Source organism: Magnolia sinica, chromosome 13, assembly GCF_029962835.1.
Source record: "Magnolia sinica isolate HGM2019 chromosome 13, MsV1, whole genome shotgun sequence".
NCBI classification, from domain to species: Eukaryota; Viridiplantae; Streptophyta; class Magnoliopsida; order Magnoliales; family Magnoliaceae; genus Magnolia; species Magnolia sinica.
In genome coordinates, this window is record NC_080585.1 from 41,474,482 (window position 1) to 41,484,328 (window position 9,847).

Here is a 9,847-nt window from a genome sequence, read left to right on the forward strand (position 1 = left end):
GCCAGTGATTGTAAGCATTCAATATCCATGAGAGAGTGAATCAAACACTGTAACAGATTGAAAATATCTCCCATCTAGGAAATCTAATGATTCAGGTTAAGCCTATCCATCAATATGGATCTCACAATAGAAACATATGGATCTCACATAAGGATCAAAAACCTAAACTTAGATAATCGATAACATGCATACACCATTCATCTCATCATTAAAAACAAATCAATCAATCATAACTTATGAATCATTAAACCCATGTGTTTCCCTTCTAGCTTGGGCTAGAGAGAACTAGAAAGACATAATTTAAAAAAATAAAATAAAAGGCAAGTATATAAATACATAAATATTAAAAAAAAAATTGGAAAGAAAAAATAAAAACTAAAACTACGAAAACTTTTCTAAAAAAACTAGAAAGCTCTCCAAAAACCCTAGATCTTGCCCTTAAATGCTCTAAATGATGCTTAGGAATGCTGTGGGAAGCCCTATTTATAAGTGGGGAACTCCCTCCTTCAAACCGACTTGAAAAATCTAGAAATCGCCTCAAATTTTCACACTTCGTGTATTGCGTAACCTTAGGCTAGCCTAAGCTAAGCTTCGACTAGCCGACCGACACTTGGGCTAGCTGAACCCTCATAAATTTCAGAAGAACATGTTACTAGATTTTCAGCTGCACTTTCTCGGGCTGGCCGAATTCTTGGGCTAACCGAACCAGAACTTGGGCTAGCCGACTAACACTCCAAAACTTAGATTCTCTTTATTCCTCACTTAGTTTCCTTGGATCTTTGGCATGTGACTTCTTCAATCTTAATCTTCAAAGGTCCATTCTTTGCCTTGGTGATTCTTCAGCATCAATCCATGCTTTTAACATACTTTTCAATTTAAGCTCTTAAACTCACAATCCAATATGAACATGTATAAAATATAACATTAAGCATTATCATATTCATAAAATCAAGATATAAATAGAGAAAAATATGAAATATTTGAGTCTCAACACACACCCCAACCAGCATTTTGCTAGTCTTGAGCAAAATAAGTGAAGAATTTTTTTTTAATATGAATAAAAATTAATTTTAGAAACAAAATTAAAACGAAAATAAAAATTCTAACTACACCACTTTCACAGGAAATTTCGATTGCATTTAGCACATGCAATAAGCCTTTAAACCCATAAGTTTCCTCTATTGGATGAGTTATAGTCTCATGAAGGTTTTCAGAAATATTACCCACAAACATTGAAAACATGGAAAATAGTTCAAAACTCAAAAATTTATACAATTATGCCTCTATTCATCATATGAATTCCAAAACAAAGCAACACTTGTCCTAAGTTTGAAGTTAATTAAAATCTCAATTTCCTAATCCATTACATCCTTGAGTTCAGAGACCTAATTTAAATTAAAAAAAGTTATGATCCAATATACTTAGGTGCTTGGTGACACTAGTCTAACTTTGAGAAATTTACTGTAATGCCCTGAAAATCGAGGGTCAAGCAGATGCCCAACTCCTGAGTTCCAACACATCACTTATGCAACATAGATAATGATGATTAAATGTTGTCCATATTAGTATATTAAACATGAGTAGGATTATACCAAATCAGCATATTATACTCTAGAGACAGTTAAATTACGCAAGCGAAAGACTGTGATAAGTATATAAAACATATAAGTGATTATAGGTCCCCAGAGTATAAACATGATACCAGGTTAAATAATTACATGTTTAGTTCCAAAATATACAAAATGATAAAGTGTAATATCATCTAATCCATATCCCTGTAGCCCCGGTGACGTAACTCCAGATCAACATAGACCCACCAGAGAGTTACAAGTAGGAGAACTCTTCCTCATCGTCATAGAAGTCAGGCTCCGCCTCGTAAGCCTCGACATCACCTGAAACTATAATAAAGTCTGATTAGTGTTTTAAAACACTGTCCTAGAGTGGGAGTGAGTGATCAACTCAGTGGAGCTATAAGGCAAAGGTTAACATGTTATCAATTCAGTCAAGCATTAATGATAAAGTAATACAATAAGCATTCCTAAGTACTCTAGTTAATGCAAGGATGATATGTATTAATGATGTATGCCCTCACCTGCACTCCCTCTGCGACATCATCTCACGATCGCGGCATGTAACACTCCCACTATGCTCAACTCCAATGCTAAAGGCATATGCAATGCAGTGCATGTACGTGATTAGCCAAGTTCTTAATTAAACCCATTCATACAGTAAGTTTGGGAAGTTAAGGTACCTCCCTTTATATCATTTACCCAAATAATGATCCATCTAGGGTCGTCAATCCTAGTAAATCACATACGATAGGCAGTTCCAAGTCACTACGGAGAGGCTCATCACCTCAGCGCAAGCATAGTTCATACTCGAGGTCACTACGAAAAGGCTCGTTACCTTAGCGTAGTCCTAGTGTATACTCAAGGTCCTTACGAGAGTCTCGTCACCTGATCGTAGGCCGACAGATCGAATACAGTGTCCCATACCACCGTATTCGGCTCACGAGTTTGGGTTGCTCACTGGTCACTACGGGGAGGCTCGTCACCCCAGCGTAGGCGGACAACTCGACCACAGTGTCACATACCATCATGCCCGGCTCATGATTCTTGGCGGATCGTGGTACCAAGGTTAAACAGGCTTTTTACTGGTAAGTTAGTACCGTAGACTCAAGCAGTAGCGTCATACATGGTGAACATACATTAGGCTAATCGGGTTACTTGATAAGCTTGACTAGCTAATCGGGTTACTTGATAAGCTCGACTAGTACGAGCGCATGTTGAATTAATCGACATGGAGCGCATACGCACTCCTTGTGGCCTAACCACTATCGATAATCACCGTACGACTCGGATTCATCGAACGTATCCGTGGTGGCTAAACTGATTCAGCCACTCGATCGGAAGTCGTTACCGATTGCCTGGATTACATCGTAGCCCCAATCACACTCCAAAACAATAACATTCACATTTAATAGTCAAAGACAGCATATGACAACCAATTTAAATATAAATATCATTTAAGCATTTCAACAAACACATAGTGCACATGTTATTATACATAGGCATTTCATCCATATATCACATGGTAGTAAGATAGGTTACATAAAGGAAACTGTAACTATAGATAAGGGAATTGAGAATCATATCTCAACACCCTCGTTAAATACATTTCAACAAGCATTTTCTCATTTAGGCATTTTATCAAACACTTAGACTACAAATATCACATTCATGTAATAAATTAGTTAAAACATATATTTTAGCAAATACTTTCACAAGGGAGTTACCACGTGTACAACAATCATGTATTCCCAAACAACAATTATTGCAAGCACAAATCATAATTTCATATTCATACAAACATTTAAACAAACACATGGAATGCATTAATTTCAACATAGTTCATATATATGTGTAACACATGGAAAACATCGCATCTAAGCATATGTGATAGCAATCAAGTCAGTCATAAATCATTACTGACATTGAAAGCCTTGAAAATCATAACCTAAACGTTTATAGTCCGCACCTTTTTTCAATATACTCGTACCGATCTCAGTTCGAAATTATGCCTTCGTCTACGGCACAATGGCTACCTAAATCACGAAATAGGTTAGTTATTTCATCAATTCTTCTACTTGGATACCTAAAGCAGATTAGGGTTTGGATTTCTTACCTAAAAACGGAATCGGAATCGCTGGTGTAGCGATATAGGTAGGATGATTCGGTACGTGGAGTGGTGACATCGAATCCCGGCAGCAAACCCCAACTCTCTCTCACTTCTCCTCACTTTCTCCTTCTCTTTTCTCTCTTCTCTCTCCTAGGGTTTAGGGAATTCGTTTGGAATGAGAGAGGGGTGGGTTAAGCCCTTATATAGGCCCAGAACTGATGTCAATGGCCCCAGGGCCATGGTATATTTAGGATATAGCCTAAGGGTGGCTGTTTCCAGCCAGCAGAGCTCATCTGGAGGTCCATTACCTGTATACGGTCCGAAGAAAGTTCCCTAGTGATAGATCTACGCCAGGTTAAAGTTTCAGTCCGATCGGATTTAATGGATCGACCACGGAGGACCTGTTTTAGTTCAACAGTCATCGTCACTCGATTAGGGCCACAAGTGCACTGACCTGTGTCGAAAAATTTCCCTGATCCAAGGGTGTAGTTGGGTCAAAATCTGATGCTCTGAAACCTTAGATTTGGCCTGCAAGCGAACAACCCAATTCACTTAAGTTTGAGTTCATTTTCTAAAGATATTCACGTTTCTCACACACTTCGCTCCAAGCTCAAGTTGTGCGTTTCTGGATACTATTTGGACTTGATTCCCGAGATAGTTGTCAAACCCAATAAGGCGGTCATAACTGTATAGTTTTGCATTAATCGAACTTTCGATGTGCTATCCAGGTCCGATACGAAGTTTCAGTGTGCTCCCGAGAGCAACTGGGTTTTGAGATTGATCCTAGGTTTTTAGGTAATGTAGAGTTAGCAATTCTACTGGTTTTGGATCTTGCAGTTCGTACAGAAAGTGGTTCAAGCTAATCTACCGATTAATTTAGTTTAGCACTTAATTAATTTTCGTCTAATTTCCACATAATTCGATCCTTAGCGATTTCTGCCCGAGGTGGTACTCGGGTCTCTGTACGAATTTTTTCGAGATGTTACAATCTACCCCCCTTAAAGAAAAGTTGTCCTCGAAATTAGTAGCCCACTTTGATGTATGTGGACCATGGGCGGTTGGTTGAGGCCACCATGATGTGTGAAATGATATGTATGCTGCCCATTCTTTTCCCTAGGTAGTATATGGGCCAAGAGCCCCATTGTAAGTTAGATTTCATGGCGGGCCGCACTCTAAGGGACAATGGTGGTTAAATGTCTACGTTGTGAACCTCCCTATGGCCCATTGTTAGGCCCATTCTCATCTATTTGGGCCCCCATAAGTGTTACCTATTTAGCCTAGTGGGCTAACCCAAACTATTGGGCCCCCATTATTGTTTATGCTTCCATCATGCCTTGTAGATTGTTCAAGTCATTAAGCTTATCTTGTGTAAGAGCCGTATCCTAGCTCGTACTGTTCCATAGGCTTCCGCGATTATCCCGGTCGAATTTCGGAGACCCACGATCGGTTATCGGCGTTTGCACGCGACTTAAGATGTGTCCCGTATATCTGAGTCGACTCGACCTGAGACTTATACCAGTGCGACCGCGCCGTCGCCACGGTTCCGATGCCTTGTCTTGCACACTGATGCGATACCCTGGCCAGTAGATGTGGACCCGCGTTCAATTCGAGGAAAACACCGCGCGTTGCAATTTACAAGAGAATCACTACCCTAAACGTCACATCAATCCATCAATCAAAGTCTAAGTACTCAACCTTACCTAGCCATCCCCTTTTCACCAACAAGGCATGACACCCATTCCTTTTTCACTCAAAAGTCAACAAGCACCATGCTCCCTCATCCCATCACCCCATCCATCACCACTCCTCTCTCTCTCTCTTTTTTCACTCCATCCCAAGTAACTCCCATGGGAGTGGACGTCCAAGCTCTCTATGGGAGAGAAGCTAGGTGTGGCCCACCTTCCTACCACCCAATCCCACCCTAAAAAATCAATCTTAACCATTGAAATGCATTCTTTGGAGCTATAGAACGTGTTGATGGAAGGAGTCCAAGAAGATCAAAGGTGGGTGCTTCTCTCTCTCTCTCTCTCTCTCTCTCTCTCTCTCTTTCACATTTTCGTGTGATGTGCAGCCCTGTAACGACCTTGGAATTTTTGTGCTAATCTTTCCTTAAGTAGTTGTTTTTGGGGTAATTAGCGCTTTACTTGATTGCTTGTGAAATTCGCATCAATCACTTTAAATTGTATCTGCATGGCTCTAAACGTGTAGATTAGTGAGCGCTACGTTACTCTGAAATCTGGGATCCATCGCTAAATCCAGTTGTTCTGGAGATTTTTTTGAAGATCTGGATCAGACCTAGACCGCACGTTGAAAGTCCGATGGCGATGATCTTAGGCTGTTGCGGTCACTGAGTTGGGCTTGGTCTTCACCTTAAAAATCAAGTCGATCTGATGTTCTGGGTCGATTTGGTTGAGTTCGGAGTGAAGAGTGTGAGAACGGTTGGAATTTAATAAGTTTTTTATGAAATCTGAGTCGTAGCCGTCGACGATTTTAAGCTATCTCGACCGTTGGATTCGACCCAATTTCACCCTCTGATCAGGATGGTTGGCCCAGGCATATCCTAGTGCTTGTAGACCTGATCGAGATTCCGTGACCGTTGAATTGAGTGTGGTCCGCCACGGCCGATCTGAAGAGCCGGTCAGTATGAAAACTCAGCCTGACCTAGATCAATGGTCAATGAGCTTAAGTCCGACCTTTCGTGGTTATAGGCCCACCGAAGTGCTTCGTTGATCGAGAAAGGCGTACTTTGGTTATAACCTAAGTATACCTTGACCCTGGGGTTATTTCCATCATTTTAAGGTCTATATATAGTCCTTAAACCCTAGCTCTCATTTCCATACGAATTTCTCTAACCCTAGCTTGGAAAGAGAGTGGAAAAGAGAGAGGAAGTGAGAGAGATTAGTTGGTGAATCACCTTGATTCTTCCTTGTTCTTCTTCACCTTTGAATCTTCACTTTGAATCGTTCCTTTGGCGATTCTGAGTTCTTTTGGGGTAAGTTAAACTAACCCTAATATGTGTTAGAGCTTAGATTAGACTTGGTGTTGTTGTATCTCATTTCTATCCTTATTTTAGGGTATTCTTGCGCCGTTGACGAAGACAACTCGTCTAAATCAGTTCGGCGGTTCTTTCTTTGCTTAAGGTGCGGACTTTAAGTGTATAGGTTATGGTTTTCAAGGCTTTCAATCCCAGTTAGTGATTTATTCTTGTTATGGATGAGATTTCACATGTCAAATGTTATGTTTACATTGCTTTCCTGATATGCATGTGCTATATTGAGATTTGTGTATTCTAAGTGTATTTATAAAGTACCGTATACGTATAAAATACGCACTTGTGCTTGCCATGATTATTGGTCATGTATGTATGCTAGATGCATGTATGACAACTCCTTGGTAAAGGGAATTGCCTAAGTGCATGTATTCCAACATACGTCATGTATGTTGTTCCTTGTATGCTAAGTGTTTGTAGAAATGCATGAATGATCTACGTGTAACTGATTACACTAAATGCAGGCGTTGAGAAGTGGTTCTCAATACTTCTATGGATGCGCATGATTTCCTTTATGCATTTACATTCCAAGTTATTTAAATTCAAGCATTCCTATGCTTACATTTATGTTAAGTTGATATTCTTCAGATGTGTATGCACCATGATTTGAGTGGTTGTTCCATTACTGTTTTACATTCCATATGAATATCTGTAGTAGTGTAATGTATTTGGGACTATGCCTTAGTCCAGGAAATCGATAATTGACCCTATGGTCGTGGTTGAGATTGCTTTCGCCACGTGAGACGCATTAGACGAACCCGAGTCGTATTAGAGTTGTCGGCAGTGGTTCGACCACGCGGAGTGTCTGCGCACTCCATGTCGTCCAATTCAACGTGTGCTCGTGCTAGTCGAGTTCGTCAACTAACCCGATTGTCCAGTGTATGTTAACCATGTATGGACGCTACTGCTTGAATCTAGGGTACCGAACTTACCAGTGAAATCCTAATAACCATGGTACCTGATCCGCTAAGAGTCATGAGCCGGACATGGTGGTATGGGACACCATGGTCGAGCTGTCGGCCTACGCTGGGGTGACGAGCCTCCCCGTAGTGACCAGTGAGCAACTTAATCTCGTGAGCCGATTATGGTGGTATGGGACACCATATTCGTGCTGTCGGCCTACATTGATTGGTGACGAGCCCTTTGTAGTGACCTCGAGCATACCTGGATACCGCAAGGAGGTGACGAGCCGATCTGTGGTAGTAAGGGCATGAAAGGCGTACATTGATTGGTGACGAGCCCTTTGCTATGACCTCAAACATATTGTCGTATGAGATGTCTAGGATTGACGACCCTAGTATGGATCACTGTTTGGATGGTGATATGAGGAAGGTATCTTAGCTTCCCAATCCTGTTGTGTGAAATGGACTAATAACAACTTGGTAATCATAACCATGTACCGCATTTGCATGTGCTTTGTAGATGTGGCGCACTTTGAGGCGATGTCATGCGTAACGTAAGATGAAGACGCTGAGGGTGTACGTGTGAGGGCACGCATCATATTGCATTCATACCTGCATTAATAAGAGTACTTAGGCTTTATTTAAGTGTTCTGCTTTATCATTACTGTTTGATTGAACTGATAGCATGTTAACCAGTGCCTTATTGTTCCACTGAGTTGATCACTCACTCCCACGTTTCTGGGGCGGTGTTGCACACCCACCAGACTCTTAGGCCCTGATGGTGCAGATGTGGATGCGACGCCTGAGGCAGAGGGAGCTGGATGACGACGAGGCCGCCTTCTCCTATATGCAGCGGACGGGTTCTAGCGAGCCTCGTGCTAATGCGCGGATCTCTGGGATTATATTTTGGGAACTGAAATGATGTATTTGATACTTAAATTTTGTTAAATAACACTTTTACACGATCTGGTTGTATATGTAATTCAGGGATTTACACTTGTACACATTTTACTATAAGTCTTCCGCTTGCTTTATTCACTTGTCCCTGAAGCATATCTGTGTTTTGGCTTAATCTATTCCATGTTTTATGCACTAATACAGTCAACATACATTCATCCTTAAATATGTTGCATAAGTGATGTTTTGGAACTCGGGAGCTGAGTTATGCTCGACCCCCGAATTTCAGGGTGTTACAAGCCCACTCGGATGGACCCCACCTTGATGTATGTTTTATCCAACCGTCTAAGTCATGTGGACCGTACCTCATGGTGGTGGAAAACACAAGTATCAGATTGATTCAATTCAGGTGGGCCATGTCCATGTGGAACTGTCACGCCCCGAACTCAGAAACCGGGCTCACAAAATTCCCGATCACCGAATCCGGCGTCGACAGCCTCCGTAGAACCCCATTCTCGGTTCCCAGCACCCATTTACCAGGTTCCGATCCTGGGATCCTACAAGGAACATTTCTAATATCAATTTAATTCATAATGAGTATAACCATAAGCATAACCCACGAACAATAACCACAAGAACACCATCACAAAATCCATTATGATCAAAAACTTTTAAGTATAATACGTCTGAAAGGAAATATAAGATGATGATGATAACAGAAACTCAAAAGCTCGACTGCACGCTCCAACTCTGACGAGGCTACGGCTGCGTCCTGATGTCACCTGTACACATCAATCGTGCATAAGCTTATAGAAAGCATAGAGGGTGGTGTAAGTGTGTGCGTGATATAAGCGTGCTCAGAATGCAAGGTCAGAGTAATGTGGAATCATGGTGATGAGTACATGAATACAATCAGCCGTACCAAGGCTATGCGGTGCAAGATATGAATGCTATCGGCCATAACACGGCCATGTGATGCAAGATGCAACTCAAGCATGTCAATCCTCATCATATATCAGTACAGTTCTCATTCTGGATAAACACCGGGGTTTAGTATACTCCAAGTGGCACTGCCGATCTCCTAGCCGCACAGTCCAAGTGAGCGTAAGAAACCTCACTATCCGCCTGGCCAATAATCTGTCAATACCTATCCGGCACGTCGATAGCGGACCCATTCACGAGCTGGTCAAACTCAACTTAGTATTGCCCCCTACCCTAGGGCGAGTAAGGCCACACCCCTTTCCAACCGACCACGACACAGTGGGAGACGCGGCCTCCTGGTATTCAACCATCGTGCGCTCATTTATCAACTCGGTCTCGA